Genomic DNA, 8,630 nt, shown 5'->3' on the forward strand with positions numbered 1-8,630 from the left:
TAACCGGATTTACACAGAAAAATCAAATGTGACAATTTTTTTAATAAATATAAAATATGCATATAGAAACGTGACATTAATAAAAATATGTACAAGTGTTAAATGTGCCTATAATATATAAGCTTTATGATATCAACAAAGTTTAGGGCTGCTGCATTTCATTTACACAGAATCAAAGCAGCCTCAGAGCCACATATTTTAGTTAGGCTTATACTGCATCTTTATATAGAATTTGGAGCAAAAGGATAAGAAAAAAATATTTGAGGATGGCGGAGTACATAAAAGATGTTCGTGTGAAGACACAAATGGGCCTTGGAGGCGGCTGTCTTCATTTATCAGAAGCCATGAAGCAACATTAGCAGGAAGAGTCAAAGCCTCCATTATTTATGGACTGGCTCCCTCCCCTGTACACATTTGGTACCTGGTCTTCAGGCAGACAGGAGAAACTAGCCTCCACAACACAGTTAGTTTTTTGACAAAATGACTATGTATGACAATACGTATTACATTTAGTCGTTATTTTAAGCGTTATTTCACCATATATGAATTGGTAAACGACGCGCGTTTACCTCAAGATGTTTTTAGCTAAACCGAACCAACCAAAATGCCCCGACACCTGACAAGTTTGGTCGAGGGAAAAAAAGACTAAATTGTCCGGTTTTGACGCTGGGGTGTCATGAAATCATCTCGGTATTTAACACTGAAGGAACAGTTCGCCTAAACGAAACGAATATCATATCATTTTAAGCATATACTCAACCTCACGTTGTTCCAAACTCGTATGACTTTCTTCCTTGGTACAGAAAAGACGATTATCTGAATGACAAGCCCTCAGTCGCCATTCACTTTCATTGCATGCAGAAAAGACGCAATGAAAGTGAATGGCGACTTAGACTGTCATCCTGACTAACATTTTATTTCGCGTTTCACAGAAAAAAAAGTAAGTAATACGTATTTGGTACATCATGAGGGAGAGTAAATGATTATATATTTCCTTTTTAGGTGAATTATTAATCTTTTAAATTGCATAAATGTTTCAAAAAGCGCTATTGTCAAACTTAAGCCAAAAAACCAACAGCAGCAAACATCTAGGCGTCGAAAGAGGAGATTATTCTGTCGTTTATACGAACGCAATCGCGTCGACCATCAATGGCAAGTTTGCTTGATCATCACACTATCACTACGCCATGAGATCTGCACAAGTTGCCCACCGAAAGCACCATCCACTCTCGACCGTCCAGTATTAATGCAAAATGATACTCAAAAATGCCATTCCGTCACTCTGTATGATATGCATCGAAAGGAAAAAAAAGCAATCCCAATAGCTATAACGTTAAGCGATGCACGCACACACATGCGTTTCCATACAAAACCGCGACGTCAAAGCTGTCTTGAGTCAGAGGTTCCTTCAAGACCTCATTATCAGTCAATTAATATGATCTCGACTAATTTGTCGGATTAATTATAATTAAGGGGGGTAAAATGAGAATCACCTCAATCAAAACAGAATCATTCTCATTCAAGTTAAGGGGTGAGCACATTAGTGTAGGCTACACTTTAAATACATCTGACTCTTTATGATGGATCTTTAAAGGCTGCAGATTGTATTAAAGGCTTATTTAAGTTACATCACATCCCAGTTTATGTCTTTCTAACGTTCTCGGCTTATAGACTCTATTAAGGCAACTAGACGCTGAAAGCTCATTTTCTGGACACTTTCATATTTAGAGCAATTTCATTTAAGTCATGGAGTCCAGTCAAATGCACAAGTTTACTGTGCTAATGTCGTATTTCCGCTCTTCTTTCGTGTTAGAATATTTACATTTTCAATTACATAATGAACAAAACACGACAGCCTCGTTTACAAAGAAACAACGCAAGAAGCTCGCGAGACAGATAAAATGGTCCACATAATTACCATGAATCTCTGTTTCCAATATTTTTTGCCATTACCAGAGTATGTCTCCCACTAATGACGGCAGGAGGAGGGAAAAATACAATCCAAACGAAGGAAAAGCTCAAGCAAGAAACATTTGTGACAGCGACATGATTCGGTCCAACTATTTCGCAGAGTAAAAAAGCATATGATTTCCCTAATGCAGTTTTAAGACTGATGTTAATCCACAATCCGTCGTCTCATCAGAAAAAAAAACACATCCCGGTGCAGTTCTTTAGGTGTCGCAATGAAGGTAAAAGACTAGAGAGGGGATTTTTTTTACCCTCGTTCCTCACGAATGTGGGTTCGCCGGTTGATAAAATGCCGATATCTCCACTTGCCGTCAGTACGGAGAAGAACTGAATGTGAGTGCCTCAAAAGTGGAGCAAAGACGCCCCTTGCGGCTGGTAAAGGAACTGAAACGCTCTTGCTAGGGATATTTTTAAAGGGACATTGAAAATCTTTCCCAAGTGCATCTGGTGAAAAACCATGATGGCAGTTTGGTCTCATAAGTAACTTGTGATTTTTATCTAATCTAATATTACTGTGAAGAATGCAGTCCATGAGATGCTCAGGTGAAATATCTATCAAGAGATGACGCGGTCAGATAACTATAACAGGAGAAAAAAGTCTTGTAACATTTTTTTTCCACTACCAATCTCAAACTTTAATGTAACATTCCCATAATAATCTGCTTCAATTTAAAGTGAATTATAAATGTAATACCTCTACGTAAACTGTTTAAATTAGTGTCACGTACATTAGTCAATCATGAATATTGACTTATTTTTTTAACATTGAAATAAAAAAAAAAAGTTCAGATGGTACAGAAACTTTAGAATCTGCTAATTCAGATGACACCATTCTGTCATTTAGCATCCTTTTGCATGATCACAGATCAAATTATTTAGACAGGCACCCAATTATACTTCCCTTTGAAATTTCTTTTGCATTTTACACAATGGCCACACGACTCGGATTTCACCCCTGTAGCTCATTTCTAATTGCTTTAACTGATAGTTTTACAACTTACCGTTACAACACTCTACGGTCTCTCCTACTCACAGAAATGGGATTTTACTAATGGGTCTCTTGGGAATGTGTCAGTGTTTCAGCAGACAGGTCTATGTCTATATCGTTATAGACAACTGACCCTCCCTTGCAGTGTAATGAACCCCTATAAGCAAGCACTTACTTTAAAATCCCCTTGAGAGCCTACTCTAAACGTCTCCATTTCATCTATGCCCATCTCTCATAAGGCAAACAATCTGGAAAAATAAATCAAATATAACCATTTGAATAATTTTACAATAAAAAATGCATCACCATATCATAATTTAATTTTCAGAGACCAGATTTCCTCTATTTATCAGCTTTGCTTGACATAACTTTCAACTTTAGTTCTGTCTTACGGCGGGAAACCAAACAAATACTTTTCTAAACCCATGAAAACCTAAAGTTCACACTCATATCCAATGAAAAATGTTTAGAGTTCCACATTTAATATTCTCTTTCATAGTTTGTGCAGCAAAATTTTACATTTAATCACTCTAGACCTCGTCGAAAACACATTTGTGATGCAATCTGACTACAGTGCACCTGCTGTATTAAGAAATATTAGTGTCTGTGCGCTCGTGCTGTGGGATGTGTCTCCAGTGGGAAGACCCCAACTGTCATCCAAATCGTGCGATTGCAGTGTCACAGCTTGGCAGGTTCCACACATGCCACAGCATGCTCTGAATCACTTGATGAGAGGCAATGTACTGCACTAATGTCCTCAATATCCCTTTGAGGGAGTTAAACATAAAATTGATGCCGCCGTCATGAACAATTCAGTCCGCCAGTTGAAAAGAGACTCCCTAGGACCCCAAAGCATTCCAGTGGCTGTAAGCATTTTTAATGGGCAATCTTTTTAGTGGCTGATTTGAAATCCTACAAAATCATTTACATTTTTTTGTTATTTTGACAAACGAATTTCTGTTTTTCCTTTATTCAGCAAAGAGATCAGAAGTGGCAGATTTTTTTTACATTGCTACAAAAGATTTCAATTTTTTTTTTTTTAAATAAAGTGTTACCTTCTATTCTAATAAATGCGGAACTTTCTATTCATTAAAGAATCCTGAAAAAAATGTATCACATTTTCAACAAAAACATTGTGTTTTCAGCACTGGCTGCTGAAAAAATGGATGAATGATTGAATAAATATTTTATTTATACTATATATACAATATTACTTTATTTTTGATTGAATAAATGCAGCCTTAGAGCACAAGAGACTTCTTATGCGCTAAACTATTTTTATATGGCTATTATGACCATTAATATAGTTTAAATTAGTGCTCTCAAATGATTAATCGCGATTAATCGCATCCAAAATAAAAGTTTTTGTTCACATAATATATGTGTGTGTACTGTGTATATTTATTATGTATACTGTATACTGTATACAAATACACGCACATACAGTATATATTTTGAAAAAATTTACAAGTATTTACATGTATATAAATATAAATATTTTTATTATATAAACATAACACTTTTCTTAAATATATACATGCATGTATGTGTATTTATATATATATATATATATATATATATACATATAAAGCGTACACTCATATGTTAGGTAAACAAAAACGTTTATTTTGATTAATCGCGATTAATCATTTGACGGCACTAGTTTAAATTGTTACATACAAAAGTATATAACCAAAGGCATGACTGAGAACATTTTTCTTTTTTTTTAAGGTTTTGCTAGCTAATGGCTCAGTGTATAAGCTTAGCATACCGCTAACCCTTACTATATGCAAATGTCGATACGTTTTTGATTAGGCATTACAAACAGCTACTCCCTGGGGTCCTAGGGAAACTGAACAGGCATGGCAAATCATTCAATTTACCGAGACACACCATATCCAGCACATCAGGAATTGGTTTCCGGCACCTACTTTAGGGGATCCGCCACCTTCTGAAAGAAATGTATTCTTCGAAAAATAACTTGCAATATCACCGTAAAAAGTATAATCTGTCACATCTTATCACATAACAAGACTGAAATTCCCTCTCAACATTTCCTTCTTTAATTTTAAATTCACAAAGGCGAGAATCGTCCTTGCTAATCTTGCTCCGTGTCATTCCGGCTCATATCCTTTCATAAATATGTGTTAATTGACATGCTCAATTTTGCACTGGACGAGCCTTTGAATGTTTTTAATGAACTTTTCACATTAATACACTGCAGTCATTAAAAGTGGATCACTGGCTTGACCTCTGCAGTGATTCATTCCACCCACTGCAACTAAAAGCTAAATTTCAACAGAAGCATGATGAAAGCTTACCATTCAGCAAACCACCTCAGCTTCTAATATCTGCTAAGAGCTCCAAACAATGTCAATTACAGCACTCGCGCTCCTCACTTGGAGAATTCAAACCCACAGACAAAAAGGCCCAATCCACATATCTCACTTTAAAGCACAGTGGCCGTATTGACACATACTACTGTATCGACCACCACAATTATCGTAGATGATAGCTTAGCGCTAACAGTCAGAACTGTCTTTCAAAAAGACATCTCTGCTGGGTTCCTGTACAGTAGCGAGCGCATTAAATAGGCTTGTGAGATCTCTCTGCCATTCCTGACACTCTCCCATATGTTGTCTTTGCTGTCACTCAAAGGCAGCCACCGGCAAGCAAATTGTTCATTTTCCAGGCGTGATGTAGGACAAACGTGCGGCCAGATGTTTGGGGAGACGCAGAGAGGCTTCAGATGAAAGGCTATAGCATGCGCCCGCATCGCCCCGAGTGTAGTGTGGCATGCCAGGCAGACGCTGGTGTAATAACTGATGTGCCTCCAGTGGGCTTTGAGAAGCGGCCCTGCTCCCGGCACCCAGGGGTCACTGCAGAGGCTGCCTCTCTCACTTTCGCTCGTCTACATCTACTTCCTTCCCTCTGTGAGTACACTTCCTTACAGCAGGAGGGAGAAAAGGGGGGCAGGTTATAAATAACCATCACCACAAATTAATGGGCGCTGTGTAACCGTACCTACTGCTGAGCAAAGGCTAATTGCGGTAGCTTACAGGTGGTACTGTGTATCTGCTGTAAACACGGTTTTTATAGAATTTTACTATTTAATTTTTACTTCCGTTTTAATTTTTGGTTTTTCTTGGCTTCATTACTTTTTACTCTACCATTGGCATATTTTTCTTTATTTTATTTAATTTCATTTCATTTCTAGTGTTGTGTTTTAAGGTTAAAGTAAATGACCATAAACTTAACAGATAATGTCCCAGCAGCAGTTTTTTTGAAAGAAGTGTCTTATGCTCACCAAGGCTGCATTTATTTAATCAAAAAATACAGTAATATTGTGAAATATTATTACAATATAAAATAAATTTTTTCTATTTTAATACATTGCAAAATATAATTTATTCCTTTGGTGCAAAGCTAAATTTTGCTCCAGTCTTCAATGTCACATAATCCTTCAGAAATAATTATAATATGCTGATTTGCTGCTCAAGTGACATTTCTTATTATGAATGTTAAAAACAGTTGTGCTGCTTAATATTGTTTGTGGAAACCATGATACATTCTATCTAGATTCTTTAATGAACAGAAAGTTCAAAAGAACAGCATTTATTGGAAACATATTTTCTATACATTTTGAAAACAATTTTAAAAAGACTTATATATCTATAAATAGAAAGTCTGAATAATTTAATCAATTTATAGTGTACTTGCTGAATAAAAATTAATTTATATCAACAACAACAACAACAAAATATTACTGAGCCCAAATTTTTAAACGATTGTGATTGTGTGTGTGTGTGTGTGTGTGTGTGTACATATAACAAAGAAAGTCAGAAGTAGAAAAGAAATGAAAAAGAATGAAAGAAAGAACACTGGGTTCTTTGAGATGGGCTGAACCTGGCGCTCTCTAATGGGTACAGTGGATGGCAGGCCTGGGGCAAAGGCACGGTGGTACACAGCCTGGGTGATTAGTGAAAGGGGCAAGTTGTAATCCACTGCTGCATTAATCAAAATGATAATGCTTCCATTTGTGATTACTGCTTGCTTCCAGCACTGCATAACGCCTGTCCCGTTTGTTTCCAGGGTTGTTTGAGGATGAAGGCGGGTGGGGGATGGTAGTCACCTCATATAACTAAATATCCTTCCAAATCCACTTGGTGCATCAACTGCAAAAGGCTGAGAGCCATTTTAAAAAATTGTAGCTGAATGTGCAGCGATCGAGTCATATTGTACTTGCCGACTGAAAAACAGTGGACTCGTAGTGCTGAATGAAAGAAATCTCCTAAATTTGAACCTGCCTGTTGTCGTGTCTTTTGTTCTGTTGTCCTCGCCTGCCTTTGGCTGAGTTTGCTTTTGCTGCGTGATAAATCACCTTAAAAACTGTTGCCTCTCCGTAAAGCGCTGCGCATTCAGCCATGTCAGATTTAAATAAGAAAATGATAAGACAGAAAGGATCTGCCACATTTAACACAGGAAAACGCAGCACTGGCATCTTATTAAAATGTATGAAACCAATAAGAGACAGGCTGGCAGAGATAGGGTGATCCATAGGCAGCCAAAAGTGGGGACAGTGTTGTTTATTTGCCCTGGAAAGTCAGATAGGAGACCAGAAGAGATCTGTATTTAAACTTGTGCGAAAGCTAAAGTGGCTCTCTGTATCAGGGCTCGGTGACTGTTAGATAAGTAGGTTGTAAAAGAAGTACAAATGAATCCTGAGCCGAATTTAAGCTTTTCTGGAATGGTTTTCCACTCAGTGCCTTTCACTGTAACTCTGAATGAAACCCGAGAGCATCTCTCTTGTTCAAAAGAATATGGTTAAGAGTCAGACATGTTCCAGCAAAGTGACTCATATCGATTTCTGCAAGAGTGAGACATCAGATTCGGATCTGATGCCAAGGGGAGTCAGCAGCCTATTGTTTTTGGAGCGGGGGGCAATCATTTGATATCATCAAACTGTAATGAATCTGGGAGAGAAGAGAGTTGGTTCTGAAATTAAAAGCGTCCTTTGCGACCATAAACGGGTTTTTGAAGCGCAGCTCTCAGCCCCCTTGGCTAAACACTGAAACTGAATCAGCGGCAAACTCTATGATGATATTCACTCAACACGCCTTATTTAACGACTATATACAGTATGTCAAAAATTGTATACTACACTAAGTCAAAAATAACTGAGAAAAAAAGTGTGTACTATTGTTTCAAAAATTCGGACACAAAATTAAAGCATTTCACAAAAGGTATAGTAAAACCTATCATTCTGCCACAGCATGATCATACCATTCACCATTATAATAAATTATAATGAAGCAGCCTCTAATAGCAGTGCTGATCAGAAAGTCATATGCATTTGTAGGAGAATAAGACTCGCTCACTACCAAGTTATTTTGGAAAAGCATGGATCTTTCAGCACACAGAGAGACTTTTTTTAATTATACAAGGCTGGTGGAGAGACTCAGGTGGCAAGGCATATATTGAGCTCCTACTAAATCTTGTTTATGCTGTCACAAAGGGGTCAACTGGCTCCTAGCAGGCTCCTGGCACCAGCAAAGCAGCACAGTTGGGCTGCATCTATCTGGACCTGTCCGTGGTGCTGAAATAGCAATCCGCACCAAGGTTGGGAAATACTCATGTATGTATGATATATTCACAATTTATATATATATATATA

At 37.4% G+C, this 8,630-nt stretch overlaps 1 protein-coding gene across 1 annotated transcript in view; it reads right to left on the minus strand.

Moving 5' to 3' along the window:
* The window catches only part of LOC107656071 (neuroligin-1-like), a 312,616-nt gene that overhangs the window by 222,305 nt on the left and 81,681 nt on the right, over window positions 1-8,630 (minus strand). The window lies entirely within an intron of this gene.

This window comes from Sinocyclocheilus anshuiensis, unplaced genomic scaffold, assembly GCF_001515605.1.
Source record: "Sinocyclocheilus anshuiensis isolate Anshui unplaced genomic scaffold, SAMN03320099.WGS_v1.1 scaffold51, whole genome shotgun sequence".
Taxonomy (NCBI): domain Eukaryota; kingdom Metazoa; phylum Chordata; class Actinopteri; order Cypriniformes; family Cyprinidae; genus Sinocyclocheilus; species Sinocyclocheilus anshuiensis.